General features: G+C 45.8%; 1 non-coding gene and 1 pseudogene across 1 annotated transcript; both read left to right on the top strand.

The window, feature by feature from the left end:
* The first annotated feature begins 348 nt into the window (after positions 1 to 348).
* Positions 349 to 479, top strand: LOC115032631 (U8 small nucleolar RNA). Its single transcript, XR_003838268.1, has one exon. It is a non-coding gene; the product is annotated as a U8 small nucleolar RNA (small nucleolar RNA).
* Positions 480 to 3257: 2778 nt separating this feature from the next.
* LOC110304142 (large ribosomal subunit protein uL30m pseudogene) lies at positions 3258 to 3760 on the top strand (annotated as a pseudogene).
* Positions 3761 to 17228: the final 13468 nt, after the last annotated feature.

Raw genomic sequence — 17228 nt, forward strand, 5'->3', positions numbered from 1 at the left:
TCCAGCATCCAGGACACACCACTGCCCAAAACTCCCACCCCTGGGGATCTGATGCCCTCTTGTGGCCTTCAGTGGCATCTGCCCCACATGTGTGTATCCTCACACAAACACACATGTGTAACAGAATTAAATTCTTTTTTTTAATTCTTAAAAATATTTCTTGTTATTTCAAATTATAGTCATCTGGGAGCTGTACTGGCACATGCCTGCAACCCCAGCACATGGGAGGTAGCGAAAGAGCACTCAGGATTCACCCAAAAACGACAACTTAACTGGTTTCCTGTGGTTTTTACTGGTACATCTGGCAAGCCTCCCCAGCATGTGTGGGGTCTTTAAGAAGCTCTATGATCCTCAGCTAGATGAATCCTCACCCATCCCTCCTTAGAGAATGCAGATAAAAAATGATCGGAGTTCACATGACATGTAATCAGCATCTCTGTTTAGCCAAGACTCACAGCATCTTCCTTGTTCTTTCTGGGTCTCTGTGAGCACATTTATTTACAGGGCTGGAGAGACGGCTCCGTAGTTAAGAGTACTTGTCCCTCTTGCAGAGGACCCAGGTTCAATTCTCAGCACCTACATTGTGGCTCACAACCGTCCATAACTCCAGCCCTAGAGCATACAACACCCTCTTCTGACCTCTTCAAGTACCAAGTCTGCACCTAGGGCACAGACATACATGCAGGGAAAATGTTCAAATATAAATAAATACTTAAATACATAAATAAAAGGAAACCCCAGGAGCTAGCTCCATCCAATAGGAGGAAAAGGTAGGGTGTGTGGGAAGCACCAAAAGTGAATCAAGACACTCCTAGGAGGTGAGGCTGGAGAATTTGGTCTTTGTTTGACTAAATACCAGCAGTCCTATATACCCAAAGTCTCAAGGGCAGAGGGCTGTTTGCAGCAGGACCTCGGCATTCCTGGCTACTGTGACTTGGAAATGGTGTGACTGTCATCTAATGAATTCTTGTCTCCAAGGGCCTACTTAATAGATGAACAAAGCTATGCATGGTTCTGAGAAGTGCAGGCAGGAGGATCAGGCCAGCCTGGGCTCCAGAAGACCCCATCTCAAAAATAATAAGACTGTGCTCACACCAGCCCTGAGCAAGAGAATGCTAATGCAAACCGCAGAGGTAACTTAAATTATTCTTGCTATAGTTCAGAAATGTAAAAGGAGCAGCAGGAATTAAATTTAGTAATCTATTTTATATAATCTATTCCACAAAATATTATCCTGACATGTCATTAACATTTTGAAATGATGAACAGGGTACTTCACATGCCTCTTCCTGCTGCCTTTAAAGATCCTCTGAGCAGCCTGGCGCAATGCTGAGTACCTATGCTTCCAGGGTTGTTCTCAGCTACAGACTGAGTGTGAGGGCAGCCGGGGCTATGTGAGACCCTGACACGAAAACAAACAAATCCTGTCTTCATTTCAGACTGTATTGTTCAGTTTGGATTTACATCTCAAGTGTTCGCTAAAGGGTATCAAACAGCACAGCTCTTTGTGTGTGTGTGTTCTCTTGAATGTGCATGCACACGAGCTCGTGCATGTAGGATGTGCATGTGTGCATGCCTGCCTGCTTGCCTGTCTATCTGTCTGTCTGTGTGGGTCTGTCTGTCCGTGTCTGTGCCTATGTTTGTGCTTGTCTGTTTTGAAACAGGGTCTCCTATAGCCTGGTTGCCTTCACCTTGTTATGTGATTGAGGCTGGCCTTGAACTCCTGACTCTCCAGTGTTTATCTCTCAAGTACTTGGATTGTGGGCATGTGGCTGTGCTTGGATCAGCCCTGTACATTGATGTGTGCAGTGTTTACCTATGTAGAAATCTGAGGAGCTAACCAGGAGGCTGTTGTGTTTTGAAAATTATGTCTACTGTTTGGAGGTGAGGAACAGTTTCTGAACGTCTAGCTGGAGTGTGGCTAGACAAAAGCGGGTTAATTTTATGCTGTCAAAGAGGCTGAAGGTGAACGGATAGGTGTGGACTTGGGGGAAGTTGAGAGAATATGAAAAAGAAAAAGGCCTTTGTCCCTCTAAGTCTTCATTGCCTCAGGCACTGGGAGCCAGCCCCCTGAAAGCAGAGCTTGGCTGCCACCTAGTGGCCCAGTGTTAGTGTAGGAGTCACCATGTCGCCCACACTCACCTCTTACCTAGTATTTGCCTGACTCTGCTGTTGAGGATGTGGGTATTTTCCCGCAACAGCATCTCCAGACTCAGAAAGGCAAACACCACAACTACTCCAGAGGCTGAGGCAGGGGGATCACTTGAATGTTCAAGACCAGACTAGATAGTACAGTGAGACATGTCTCTTTAAAAAAATTAAAATAAAACTTACTGAATTAACTTTGCATTTTAGATTAACATTGATAAATAATCTTTTAGTATAAGTTTGTCCCTGATGTTTAACTGATGTTTTTCTGTCAAACCGAAATGGAACTGGACGTCCTGTATTTCATCTGGAAATCCTTCTTCTAGTTCATTCTCAGAGTTCCAAAGGAAAAATATACTCTGAATTGTGCAGGGCAGGAGATTAAATAATAAGGTTGCAATGGGCTCTGAACTACCCTAGGAACCACACATGGAGAATGGGAGGAGTCTGAGGAGTGGGGTGTAGGGTGACAGTCCTGAGAGCACTCAACAAGGACTTAACTAGTTGCCCCATATGTGGGGACTAATACTGATATGTTTAGTAATACGGTGGGAGAGGTGAGGGGAAGGGAGTAGAGGCAGAGAAAGAAAAAGAATGAGGAAGGACAGAAAAAGGAAGGAGAGAGAAAGAAGGGAAGAGGCCAGCCAGAAGAGAGAGAGAGAGAGAGAGAGAGAGAGAGAGAGAGGCAGTCCTTTTATAGGAAGCCAGGCTTTTACCTGGCTGTTGCTAGGTAACTGTTGGGTGGAGCCTAGAGGAAATGCTAACACCCACCATGATGATAATAAACCTTTGAAACTGTAAACAAGCCCCATTTAGATGCTTTCTCTTGTAAGAGTTGTCTTGGTTGTGGTGTTTATTCACAGCAATAGAACACTGAGGAAAACAGAGAGTTAGTACTAGGGAGCAAGATAGTGCTGCGGCAGGTCTTACCATGCTGCTTGTGAGCAGAATGTGGACTTTGGGACTTTGGATTAAGAAAGCAGTTGAGTCCTTCCGGCTGCGGGAACGTTCGGAGTGGACACATTGGTCGCTGGTTCCCACTATGTAGCCCTGACTGGAATGCTGTCCGCTCTGATCACCATTAGTGTTACCCATCCCTGAGCTCCTGGTGGAGCCTCTGAAGAGAGAATTCCCACACCCATGGCTGGGGTTCTGCGGTCCGTGTTCCAGAGGCCTCCATGCAGACTGCGAAGAAAGGTGCAGAATCTCTCATTGGTACAGAATGGATTCGTCACAAATTTACCAAATCAAGAATTCCAGATAGAGTGTTTCAGCCTAAACCTGAAGATCATGAAAAGTACGGTGGGGACCCCCAGAACCCTCATAAACTGCACATGGTTACAAGAATAAGAAGTACAAAGAGGCTGAGAAAAAGATACCATCAAGATGCTCGGACTACAGAAGGCACACAGCCCTCGAATTCACAAGAACATCCCGTCGGTGAACGCAAAGCTGAAAGTGGTTAAACCCTTGATACGCATCCAGCCCCTGAAGCTAGCTGCCACAGGGACTTCCCACAGAAGAGACCATGTCCAGCACGTGCCTCAAGAGCACTGGGGAATTGGTCGTGGAGTGGCATCTGAAGCCTGTGGAGCAGGAAGGGAAGTCCTGACTCCACACAGCTTCAGCTCATAGATGCTCTTACTAAGGAAACCATTTTCATTAAAGTGTACGTTCATCCACTCAAAAAGAAAAAGAAAGCAGTTGAATGCTTTAAGTGGGGCAGGACCTCATCCTGCTAAAGCTTCCAACTTGTGGAAAGGAATTAAAGAAAAACTTAAGCAGTGAAGGCCACCATCAACAAGAGAAAGCTGGTACAAATGCTATTGAACGAGGTGGCCATGTTCCAGCTCCAGCAAGCCGCAGAGCTTGGCAGCTTTGACTACACGGTTCATGGATATGCATCTGCAGGTCATCATCAGGCAAGAAGGCACCAGGGTTGATGGCGGTGGGTTTCTCAAACTGGACTTGAGAGTGGCCCAGGAGTAGGGCCCAGTCCTGGGTCACATGAGTGTTAGCAAGCATTCTGGTGTTCCTAGGAGGAGGGCTCACATGAGATCCTGACCCAGAGTAACATGCCTGCTTCGTTCACTAGAATAGCAGTAGCCATCACAGCTTTTAGGCCATTCTCTACCTACAGGGTTGTCTTAGTCAGGGCTTCTATTCCTGCACAAACATCATGACCAAGAAGCAAGTTGGGGAGGAAAGGGTTTATTCAGCTTACACTTCCACACTGCTGTTCATCACCAAAGGAAGTCAGGACTGGAACTCAGGCAATCAGGAAGCAGGAACTGATACAGAGGCCATGGAGGGATGTTCTTTACTGGCTTGCTTTCCCTGGCTTGCTCAGCCTGCTCCCTTATAGAACCAAGACAACCAGCCCAGAGATGGCACCACCCACAAGGGGCCTTTCCCCCTTGATCACTAATTGAGAAAATGCCTTACAGTTGGAGCTCATGGAGGCACTTCCCCACCTGAAGTTCCTTTCTCTGTGATAACTCCAACCTGTGTCAAGTTGACACACAAAACCAGCCAGTACAAGGGTCAAATCACTAGGACAGGTATAGCATAGGGTATTTCCATGGCCCCCAAAGTTAGGGATAAAACCCCCTTTGCAATGCCTTTTGTTTCACAGACAAACAGATGAAAGGTTTTGAGATGCCTGGAAGTGGTGGGGCTGGAGTGGCAGTCAGGCCATTGTTCAAGCCTCAAGTGCCTGTTGTTCAGTCTCAGTCCCGCTTAGGGGCTCAGTGTCCCCGTTTGTGGCAGCGTATAGAGGCCTGCACAAACCCTGGACCCAGAGGCAGCAGTGTCTAGCTGTGCCTAGCAACTCTCACACCGGTCTCCTAGTCTTTGGAGTTGGGATATGAAGGATGGCAGCAATCCTGCTCTAAGACTTTCTCCTTTTGCCTCCTTTCAGCTGATAGCCAAGATAAGTAGCCTCTGATGTACAAGGTTGGGCTTTCTTAGCCAACACTCTATAGCCCAAGGTCTCTAACTCTTGCAGTAATCCCGCAGAAGCCCATTTACAATCTATTTTAGTTGTAGAGGCTAGAAGGAGGTCATCTACATATGGAAGGGCAGGAGGTCAAGATTTAGTGCCTCATCAAACAGGATTGGAAAGCTTTTAAATCCTTGGGGCAACCTAATCCTAGTAAGTTGCCTGCTGTAACCTCCCTCTGGATGTGTGCACTCAAAAACAAAGATAGGTTATGTTGCAGAATTTTAGTAGAACTGTTGTATCTGGCAGGAATCTGGAGTGATGGCGCTTAAGCCTTGAAGAAGCCTTTTGTCAGAGATTGTTATCTGAGATTTTATGGGGCTGTTCCTTTGAAGGATTCTCAGAGCCTTTTTATATCTTGATCCGGAAACAGACTTGGCATACCAGGAAGTCTCCCAGGGCTGTGAGCTGCTTAGGTGATGGATCTTTCCAGATAGCCCTTAGGTCAGATAAGAAGTTTTGATATTCGGAAACTGAAAGGTTCCTTTTGTATAACAATATAAAGAACTTCAAGCAAGCTGTCTGGGATTCAGTCCTTCAGACGCTGATACCCCTGCTCCTAAGAAGCCTAAATTCACCATGTAGTGGCTCCCTTTCTAATCAATCAATCAATCAATCAGTCAATCATCTGTGTAACCCCAGCAGGGTTGAGTCATCTCTGAAGAACTTACAAACCATGTGAAATTGCCATTTCAGGTTCAAGACATCGAACACCTGTCTCTGCAAAAATGAAACTCATGAAGGTGCTTGGGTTTGGGACCATGGTGTGGACGGTCTCCACACTCTTATTCACCTCCCTCAGATACTGGACAGTGCTATAATCAGAGGTGATTTGTTTCACAGGCAGGAGAAGTGTATTCCAGTGTGACTGGCAGGGTACCAGACAGGATGCCTTCCTCTCTAAGCCTGGCCATATGGACTGCAATTTCCCTGTTTTGCTCCCAGAATCATTGAGTATTGTTTAGTCTAGTTGGGACTAGCTGAACAATTATAGGTTGGTTGAACAATTATAGGAACCTGGTGCTGGGCCAGTCCCAGTAGGTTGATTTCTGCCCACATCCCCAGGAATCTTCATTGTTATGGGAAAGACATTCCAACTGTGTCTTTTGATTGGGGGCAGGACTTTCAGCTAGGAGGTATTCTGACAGAGGGCAAGATACCAAAATTTTGCTGGGTGTCTATAAATTTAACTGCATCTCATCATCAGAAAAGATGATGAGCTTACACAAAAATGCTTTCAGCTTACACAAAAGGTCTCATCTCAATAATGGGAAAGGACCGGGCAGTGGTGGCGCACGCCTTTAATCCCAGCACTCAGGAGGCAGAGGCAGGCGGATTTCTGAGTTTGAGGCCAGCCTGGTCTACAGAGTGAGTTCCAGGACAACCGGGGCTGCACAGAGAAACCCTGTCTTGAAATATTAAAATCATCATCATCATGGGTAAGATTCATCATGAGTGTCCAAGAATGAGTTACTGTCCCCTTTCCTAGTTCTATGGAATGGGTTAATGGTCCAGGGGTAGTAGGCCATTTTCCCCGTTGCCTCTTAGACAATCTTTTGATTAGTCGGTTGTTCTAGGGCTTCTTAAGGACTGACTATGTCGGGCCCCGATTTCTATTAAGAAGTTGGTTGCTTCATTCCCAGCGTTAAGTTTTGCCCTAGGCTCCTGAGGCCCTGTCACTTTTCTAACTATGGCACTTGCAGGACCTTTTTCTGAACAGAGCACTCGTTTTCCCAATGTCCTCTCTCCCTGCAGTAGGCACATTGCTCTTTCCCTAATGGTGGTCTGCTTGTCTCCTGGCCTCCTTGCCACCTGCTCTGGTTTACTATCTGGATTTTCTCATAGGACTGCCATATGGCTTTAGAGGGTCTCTTATCCTGGCTCTCAATAGGTTCTCTGTTGTAAAATACCTTTGAGCCACCTCCAGCAACTGGGGCCTACTCATACAAACAATACTTCTAAAGTTTGTAAATTCTTTCTAACATCTGGCACTGACTGGCTGGCAAAGGCATGTTGAGCACCCGTCTGTTCTCTGGTATTTCTGAGTCCATGGGTGTCTGGGTCTATTGGTATATAAGTACAGAAAGCTTCTAGAAGTCACTCTAAGAACCCAGCAGGATGGATGCTCTGAGGCTCTCTGTATGAGCTCACTTGGCCTTGATGGGTTTGTGGGCTTCTGTGCCTCTGCTTAGAGATCAGGCAGGAAAGCCCGAGGGAGGTGTATAGCACCTCCTTTCTTTGATTGGTGTTAGGATCTCAGTGGGGTTAGCTGGATAGAAACATGTCCTCCATGCTATATGCATTTTCATCCAGCAATTCCCCATCAGGACCCAGCACAGCTTCCTTAGCTTCCAACTGTATGCAGGCTACTGGCTGACAATCAGCCCGGGGGGGTGGGGGGGGGTATAGGAAACACCCTCTAGGAAACAGATGAGTGCCTGCAGTTTCTCAAAACAGGGGGTTTCTGGGACTTCCTGTTGTATATATATACTAGCGAGTCTGGAAGCTTTCCAGAGCAGTTCCAGAATGTCAGGAACTGCTGCGGTCTGGGTCAAGTCTGAGGAGTCCAGGGAATCAGGGATGGTAGTTGAGATAGCTGCTGAAATCTGGAAGGAGACAAAATTGGAGCCCCTGCAGGTAACAGGGGACACAGAGACTCAGGGGCGGGGTGGGGTATATTTTAGGGGAAAAAGAAGAGGAAAGGGCTTCTGGGGCTGAGGCCTGAAATGGGGGTCATCTTTGTCCAGTAACATTGGGTGGGGTAATTCTTCCTCTTCTGGATCACTAAATAGAATTTTTGATGCCTTTTTACCACTTTGGACTTTGCTACCAGAGCCTTGATACCAGCTTTAAGAGAACAAGGCCAGCCGGGCGTGGTGGCGCAAGCCTTTAGTCCCAGCACTCGGGAGGCAGAGGCAGGCGGATTTCTGAGTTCGAGGCCAGCCTGGTCTACAAAGTGAGTGCCAGGACAGCCAGGGCTACACAGAGAAACCTTGTCTCGAAAAACCAAAAAAAAAAAAAAAAAAAAAAGAGAACAAGGCCTGAGCCATGAGAAGGGTGTTGTAGGAGAGCTAGTCAAACACCAATCATGGTGGCCAGGATTTCCTATGACCTCCAGTTATACTGCTCAGGCTATTTTATGTGCCTGCAGATATCTATTCAACAACGAAAGAGGGCCACTCTAATTTACAGAGGGTCCAGAGGCATTCTTTAAAAAACTCGCATCTTGGAGCCCTGGGCCATCTCAGGTTGCACACTCCTTAGAAGGAAGTTGTCCACATCACCGAGGTCTGAGGCTGGCCTGTGCTGAAATCTGGAGATTGATCAAACTGGAGAGAGTCTTGAAAAAAATCTCAGTGGAACCTCCAAATGTCTAGGGGTAGAGACTTAAAGACCATTCACCATGAACAAAGTCTGAGTTCAGAGTCTGTATTACGTTACCAGTGACAACCTGGAGAGAAACACTTCTTACAAAGCAGTCTCAAATGCATTTTACAGGGAGCTTTGAAAGGCACTAGATAAATAAATAAATAAATACATACATTTCACAGGAAAAAAACCCCACATCCTTGTTAGCAGTTGGAGAGGGGAGTAAAGCAAGCAAGCAGTTTAACAGAAGCCAAAATCATGCAGTTAGCTGGGACATTCTGACTCTGAGTTCCTAGAATAGGATTGGGTATTTTCCCTTGGGACTTTCCATGATGGGAGCAGAAAAGGGAGGTGGGGACCATTTTAGGCTAAACCAAAGATGGCTCCAGCTGAGACAAGTTGGAGAATCCAGTTAAAGCAGATACTGATCTACCTGTCCATCTAACTGTATCTTAAATCTACCTGTCCATCTAACTGTATCTTAAATCTACCTGTCCATCTAACTGTATCATAAGAGTTATTGTATTTTTATTGTGTGTATTGTGCATGTATGTGTGAGGGCAGAGCTGTCTGAGTTGCAGGTAGTTTGGAGTCACCCGATATGGGTGCTAGGAATCTTCCTCTGATCCCCTGCAAGAGCAAGAAGCACACTTAATCACCGAGTTATCTCTCCAGCACTACCTGATATAATTTTGAAGCTGAAGTGATTCCAAATTTCACAGTTCCAATTCCTGGTGAAGTTTTTAATAACAAGAACAGAATAAAGTGAACGATGTTATTTCCTCAGTGTTAAGATTTCAGGAATCTCATTGTTGCTTTCCAGGTAAGACCATAAGAATAACCCATTTTCCAACAAAAGACAAGGTGAATTTTCCTTCAAGACAAGATCTCACTATATAGCCCTGGCTGTCCTAGAACTCATACTGTAGACGAGTCTGGCCTCCTATTCACAGAGCTCTGCTTGCCTCTGACTCCCAAGTTCTGGTATTAAAGGCATGTACCACTATGCCCTGCAAGAACATGGTTTCTTGATTAATAGCCTAGTGGAAGGGTGCTTACATAGCATGTGATAGACCCTGGGTTCCATCTATAATGTCAAGTGTGTGGGTATGAGAGCACACACACACACACACACAAAATGTTAAATTCTTTCCTTCAGTCTGCACAACAGAGTGACAGAGGAGGATAAAATTCAAGCTGATTGGGACTGGAAAAATGGCTCAGTGGCTAAGAGCACTGGCTGCTCTTCCAGAGGACCTGGAATTTCCAGCACCCACATGACAGCTTACAACTATCTATTACTCCAGTTTCATGGGGCTGGGAGGATATACCACAAGTTCCCACTCTGACCACTGCCCGCTGCCAGATAAAGCTTCTCTGACGAAGGCTGAAGGCTGGAATGGTGTGGGGTACTCACCAGACTTGGGTTTGAGACAATAGAAAGTCTTTATTAGCCAGCCAGCTACCACACTGGGTGTTCCAGATCCCAGTGTAGCACTGAGCTCATAAGTACAAAAACCATGACCTGGATTGACACACTTCAGCTAAGAACAGTTAGCCAGAAGCAGAACTACAGAAACCAAAAAAAAAAAAAAAAAAAGCAAGGACAGTACAGACTTTCCCAGGCCAGGCATTGGTGTCGCAGGCCTACAATCCTAGCACTTGGGAGGCAGAGGCAGTCAGATTTCTGAGTTCAGCCTGGTCTACAGAGTGAGTTCCAGGACAGCCACAGCGACACACAAAGAAACCCTGTCTCAAAAACCCAAAAAGAGAGAGAGAGAGAGAGAGAGAGAGAGAGAGAGAGAGAGAGAGAGAGAGAGAGAGAGAGAGAGAGACTTTCCTAGAACTGTTGGCTTTGATGGCTTAGGGGCTTAGGTCTTTGTTTTCATTTTGACAGGTGGTGCTGCCTGAATGGTATTTCCATCATGGAGTCATGGAGTAAGGGGCCTCTTACATCCTCCACTGGTCTTAGTGAGTGAGTCAAACATGGACTTTAAGATGCAGGGCTCGTTGTTTTAGTTTAAGATGAGGGTTTGTTGTTAATCCAGTCAGAATGAGAATTAAAGGCCCAGCCAGTGCTGATAGCAAAGAGTTAGGCTGGACCAAGAGAACAGAGACTGGTATACCAGTTATCTGATTTATGACTTTGTCTCTTTTTCTTTTTGAGTTTTGTTTTTTTCCAGACGTGGCAAGATTATTTATTTCTATTTACTCCTGATCAATTAGCATAGAAACAAGAGGTTTTGGGGTTTTTTTTCCCCAAAAGCTAGACATAGTTTCCTTAATCTCATGGGAAGTAGATCTAAGCTTCTCCAGATCATTTCTGCAAAGGAATCTAACTGTTGTTTCAATACTTTTAAGCCCTAATCAACCTGCCTACTTAGTTTGGAAAATATCAGAAGAGGCACATTTAGTCAGACCATTGGTGCATGCCCATCAAGAAGTGTCAGGTTCCCAATAATAGTGTTGTTATCCAGATGAATTAACCCATAAGGCAGAATGGCAGGTATCAGAACAAGGGGAAGGACCAAGGTTAAAGGGTATATATATATATATATATATATATATATAGAGAGAGAGAGAGAGAGAGATTATTATATATATATATAATATATATAGGTTAATATATATATATATATATATATATATATATATATATATATAATAGATAGGTTTTAGTCCCATACAAATCCTCTAACTTTAATTTGGGCTGCCCACAGTGAAAATGAGTATGGTCGGTCAGCAGGCTGACAGTGGTTAGGGGCTGGGAGTCTAAGCACAAGCAGCAATCCTTGCTGATTTTTGCCTGAGAATGATTCACTATTCCCAAGATCCCTTCCTGTGGCATGGAGTCTGTTTATCCAGGTTTTTCCTATTTCCCAAAGGCTAGAATGTTTTTAACTTTTGTTTTGTTCTGCTTTGTTTTTTTAAGACAGGGTTTCTCTTTTGTAGCCCCAGCTGTCCTGGAACTCACTTTGTAGATCTGTAGATCTCTGCCTCTTGAGTGCACCACCACCACCCAACAGTCAGCATTTGAGGAGGGCAGACTCTTTGTAAAGGAAACTTTCAGGAAACCTCAGTTTTGACAAGAAACTCCCTTGTTTCTGAACTAGGGCCCCAGCTGCATGGCATGCACAGAACTGTAAACTCTGTATTTTATGTCAAAAATACATTCCCACATCTTACCTTTTTTCCATCCAACCAGACACCTGAAGTGGCCATCAGCGAGTAATGGTCAAGATGGAATATGGGCTGCTGCTCTGTAGTTGAGCTAGCTAAAACCTTCTCTGTGTCTGCTTCCCCAGTGTCCAGTCCAGGCCTGGGAGCTCTGGGAGCTCTGGGGGTTGGACCACGACCCTGCATTCATACCCATAGTGCAAAACACAACTCAGGAGGAGGTAGTGGGGTAGGGAGTAGAAGGGTATGGGGACCCAGTGAAACCTTAGTGTCAACAGGTTCATAGTCCAGAGACAGACCATTGACAGCTGTGTCAGTAGATTTTGCTTTCTCAGACTGGTGTAGTAGATTCATGGTGTGATGGCAGTTAGCTTCCCCACTGTAGGAGTGGAGAGAATCACCGTGTAGGATCCTTTCCAGGTCAGTTTCAGCACCCCTTTAGCTGTTCACTTGACACAGATGGACTGGAACAAGGGGAAACTGGCGGTGGTCTCAGAGGTTGGCTAGGTCTCTCCGTTTAGTGACTAGCCTGTATGGAGAGCTAGAGGGCTCAAAGTGACCTGAAAGGAATGTTTAGAGAGTTCTGCCAACTGTGGTCTCCGTGCCTGAGAAGCACTGAGGGAGGTCCTCCAAACATAATCTCACAGGGGTGGGGAGGGTGAGGGGGGTTAAATCCCTCCCTAGATGGGGTGCAGCAGGCTGAGCCAAAGCGAAGGAGGGGGTCTATCCATCTACTGCTGGTCTCTAATGAGAGTTTTGTTAAGAGTTTTTTTAAATGTCTTGTTGTTTTTGTTGTTGTTGTTGTTTTTAACCTGCCCAGAACTCTTAGTTCTATCTGCACAATGAATTTTTCAATCTATGTTTAAAGCTTTAGCTATTTGGGCTACAGAAGTCAGGCCTTTGTTGGACTCCATTGCTAAGAGCAGCAGCTTAGCTCCTGTTTGAACAGTTTTAGTCTGGATTAGGAACATGTCTACTCACGCAGAAAAGGTATCTATCAAACAAGTGCTTTTATTCTTCCCCAGCAGGCCGGATCATGGTGAAGTCAGTTTTCCCAGAGTTTGCCAGGGGGTTGGTCTCTCATTTGGCCCCTTTCCAGGGTAAGGAATCTCTGATTTGAATTCACTTGAGTACAAACCTGGCATCTGACTGAGACATCTCTCCTACTAGGTTGCCCAGTCTAGGTACAACATGCCTTGTTCTGAGCAACTCAGGTTTTGTGGGCCCCAGCTGAGGAGACCTGCCCGTTGTTTCTGGGAGAATGACCTTTTCTTCTGGTGTCTTCCATCAGCCTGTGAGGTTGAACTGTCCATTTCTGCTTTACCATGGAGTCTCTCTCAGGTAGCACTGGGTCTTGGTATCAATAGCCTTAGGGCCCTTTGTCAGCAACCTCACAGTGAAGGCAGCTATTTGTAGGGGAAACCAAATACCTTCTAGAAGGGCCAAGATCTTTAAAAAATATCTCTTCTCCCAGTGGTGAGAAACTCCTTTCTCTATAGATCATACTGTGGATATGCCTGGTAGTGAAAGCATCCTGGCTGACATTCGGTGTATGTGGTGGTGGACTTTCCACTTCCCCATCTGAGAGCCTGGTTCAGAGCAGTCAGTTCTGCTCTCTAGGCGGAGGTACCTGGCTTGGGCCCAAATCATTTCTGTTACAGTAACTACTGCATCTCCTCCAGTTTTGTCTTTCATCACCTGATATTCATGGGTGAGCATCTGCATCATCAGGCAAGACAGTAGCCTAACTTCTCAAACTGGACTCGAGGGTGGGCCAGGAACAGGGCCTGGTCCTGGATTACAGTCAACAAGCAGCCAACACTCTGGTGCTGGGAGGAGGAGGGCCTCAACCATGTTGTGGGTGTTGTGAGTATCAGATCTTCTTTTGTTTATTTTTGTAGCTCTGGCTGTCCTGGAACTCACACTGCAGACCAGGCTGGCCTTGAACTGAGAGATCTGCCTGCCTCTGCCTCCTAAGTGCTGGGATATAAGATCTTAACCCAGAGTTTGAGGCTAGCCTGGTCTACAGAGTGAGTTCTAAGACTACCAAGGCTACACTGAAGGTGGGGGGGGGGAGCAAAGATGGGCTAGGTTGCTGCCAATAGGAGGCTAAAAAGTCCATCATTCAGGTCCAAGACAATGAACACCTGTTTCTTTAGAGGACTCAGGCCCATGAAAATCAGAGGTCCCAGGCAGGAGAGGTGTATTCCAGGGTGACTGACTAGCTGGGCATCAGGATGCCTGTCTCTTCAAGCCAGGTAATAGGGACTACACTTTCCCCTGTTTCCAGGGTCGTTGGGAATTGTTTAATCTGGAAGGAGATAGCTGAACTGGTTAGTTGAACAACTGGGCCAGTCTTGGAAGGTTGCTTGGTTTCTTCTGACAGAGGGTGAGACACCCAAATTTTGCTTGGTGTTTGTAAGTCTACCTTTGTCTCATCATCAGAGATGGTGACAAAAGGTCACCTTCCAGTCTATGCAAAAGGTCTTGACCCAATCAGTTCTCTATTGTTAACACCCTTTGAACTCCCTCCAGCAACTGGGACCTACTTAAACTTTTATATTTTTTAACTTTTTTTTTTTTTCAAATATTTGGGGCCGATTGGGTGACAAAAAGGCCTTTTCTTTTCTTTTTTTTCTTTTTTTAGCAGTTGTCTTTAATTCCTTTAAAAAGGACCTAGTGCCAAGCAGTGGTGGCGCAAGCCTTTAATTCTAGAACTTGGGAGGCAGAGGCAGGCGGATTTCTGAGTTCGGGGTCAGCCTGGCCCACAGAGTGAGTTCCAGGACAGTTAGGGCTACACAGAGAAACCCTGTTTTGAAAAACAAACAAACAAACAAATAAATAGGACCTAGTGAGCTAGGCAGTTGTGGCACATGACTTTAATTTAACCCCAGCACTCTGGGAGGCAGAGGCAGGTAGATCTCTAAGTTCTAGGCCAGCTAGGTCTACAGAGCGAGTTCCAGGACAGCCAGAGCTGCACAGAGAAACCCTGTCTTGAAATACCAAAAGAAAAAAATGGGTGTGTGTGTGTAAGAGGGGAGGACCTCTAGGAAATGTTTTAAAGTCTCCTTGGTCACTGTTAGAAGGAAACATCCACTCTATCGAGGCTGTGTTGCTTGGCAGTGATTCCTCTGCTGGCTCAGGGGTGGTTAGTTGGTTTGTTTGTTTTCAGAGAATGGTGGGAGTTTTTAGTTTTCCAATTACATAAATCACTGATTGATAAGGAGATATAAATCATGAAGGACTTATGAAAGGAGTGGAACTTTCTTTTTTCTTTTGGGCTCTGCCCAGGGGTTTGGTTACCCTTCCTTGGGGCTGCTTAGAATGCTCACCTGGAGGAACTAGTTCCCCCCTCCCTGTGTGCATTCTGCTTGGATGGCCTTGTCTGAGAGGCCCCGCCCCTTCCCACTTCCACACAGGAACCAACCCTGAGTGTGAGCTCGAGTCAAGCAACAATAAAAGCAAGTACTCCTGTCCTAGAGTGGGACAGGTGGAGGTTTGGGGGATCCCTGGGTGATGTGGCAGAGTCAAAAGGATTAGGGTTCCCAACAGGAGGTGGCACAGGTCTTAAGCTAGGTGGAGAGAGGGTCTCACATCAGAGAAAGTCACTGGATCAATACAGGGAAATAAAAACTGACAGAAACACAGAAAGACACACACACACAGTGGGGGCAGGGAGAGGAAGAGAGAGAGTACAATTTAACTACATATAACTACATATCCATTTAGCAAAACAGTAACAGCAGATGCTCCCAGGGGGCCTTGGACTGCCCCAGAACTATGGTCTTTGATGGGTTAGAACAGTGGCTCTCAACCTTCCTAATGCTGAAAGCCCCTTTATGTTGTAGTGACTCTCAGCAATAAAATTATTTTTTTCCTGCTTCACAACCGTAGTTCTGCTGCTATGAACTGTCATGTAACTGTGCTTTCCTATGATCTTGGGTGACCCCTGTGAAAGGGTCAGCTGACGCCGACAAGGGTCGCCACCCGCCAGGTTGAGAATCACAGGGCTTTGCTCCGGTTTGGCAGGTGGTGCTGCCTCCGTGTTGGGTTCCGCAAGTGGCACTCCCTTCCTGGTGTTGGCTGTGCTAAGGTCCACCTGTGAGTGCCTGGGAAGTCCAGGTTAATGTTTTATTTGAGCCTGTCCTCAAGTCCATGTCACTTCGTTTTGCAGCATCTTTCATCTACTTTTTTTTTCCCCTTCACACTCAGGCCCAACCATTAGCAATCACTTTAACAAGCACTTGTTGAATAAGCTGAAGATGCTATTGGGAAAACAACCTGAGTGCCGAGTAAAGCTACAGTCCTTATATATGCCATGTGAAACAGTATTTATTAACAGTTAAACTTCCGTCCATATGTAAATGCTATTATTAGTCTCAGTACTGTTCATTAAAGCTCTTCTGCTGCATTCCTCAGCTCAGGGGGCAACTTTAAACCATGAACATCTTGTGGCCATGTTCCTTTAGTCTCCTTTAGTCCCTGCTTTTTCAGCACTCGGATAGCTATTTTTTTTTAAAGATTTATTTATTATTATATCTAAGTACACTGTAGCTGTCTTCAGAAGAGGGCGTCAGATCTCATTACGGATGGTTGTGATGTGGTTGCTGGGATTTGAACTCAGGACCTTTGGAAGAGCAGTCGGTGCTCTTAACCACTGAGCCATCTCTCCAGCCCTCGGATAGCTATTTTGTAGTAGTTGATCCAATGTTTTCTTCTGAGATTTGGCTATGCACTTTGGGTTTTTTTTTTTTGGGGGGGGGGTGATGGTGGTACAGAGGATGAGCCTCAGAATTTCAGGAGTGCTATGGAAGAGCTCTGTCACTTAATGACACAGCAGTCACACAGAAGTGATGTGTGCCCTGCTCATTGTATCTTATCAGGAGGCTCGTGATCTCTGCATGGTCCATTGAGGAGATGTTGACATTGCTTGCCTTGATTAATTTGTTCTTCTGGACCAAGAAATTATAACAGTACCAGTTTTGCATTGTGGTGACTAATTGGTGAGAGGCACATCTGTGTAAGTATCCTGTTTCGTTTCCCAACTCCTGACCTTCCAAATCCTATTTACTACTTGCCACTCTACTAAAAGGAGAGGCTGCAAGTTTCTCTTTTCCTTGTTTATTCTTTTCTTTCTTTCCTGCATGTGCTTTACTTGTTTATGTGTGTATGAGTATTTTGTCTACCTGTATGTCTGTGTATGCCTGGTGCCCATGGAAGCCAGAAGTAGGCATCAGATTCCTTGGAACTGGAGTTACACATGGTTGTGAACTGCCATGTGGGTGCTGAGAGTTGAACCCAGGTCCCATGGAAGGGCAAGCAGTGCTTTCATCCCTTGAGCCAGCTTTTGAGGCAGTATCTGTAGCCCAGCTGGCCTTGAATTCATTATTCTCTTGCCTCAGCCTCCCAAGTCCTGGGATTATGGCCATCATGGTCGCTGTGTGTGTGTGTGTGTGTGTGTGTATGAACACGGGGTGTGGCTGCACATGCACTAGCACATGTGCTCATACAGGCAGAGACTGAACTACGGTTT

This window comes from Mus caroli, unplaced genomic scaffold (assembly GCF_978045245.1).
Source record: "Mus caroli unplaced genomic scaffold, Mus_caroli_1 scaffold_13, whole genome shotgun sequence".
NCBI classification, from domain to species: domain Eukaryota; kingdom Metazoa; phylum Chordata; class Mammalia; order Rodentia; family Muridae; genus Mus; species Mus caroli.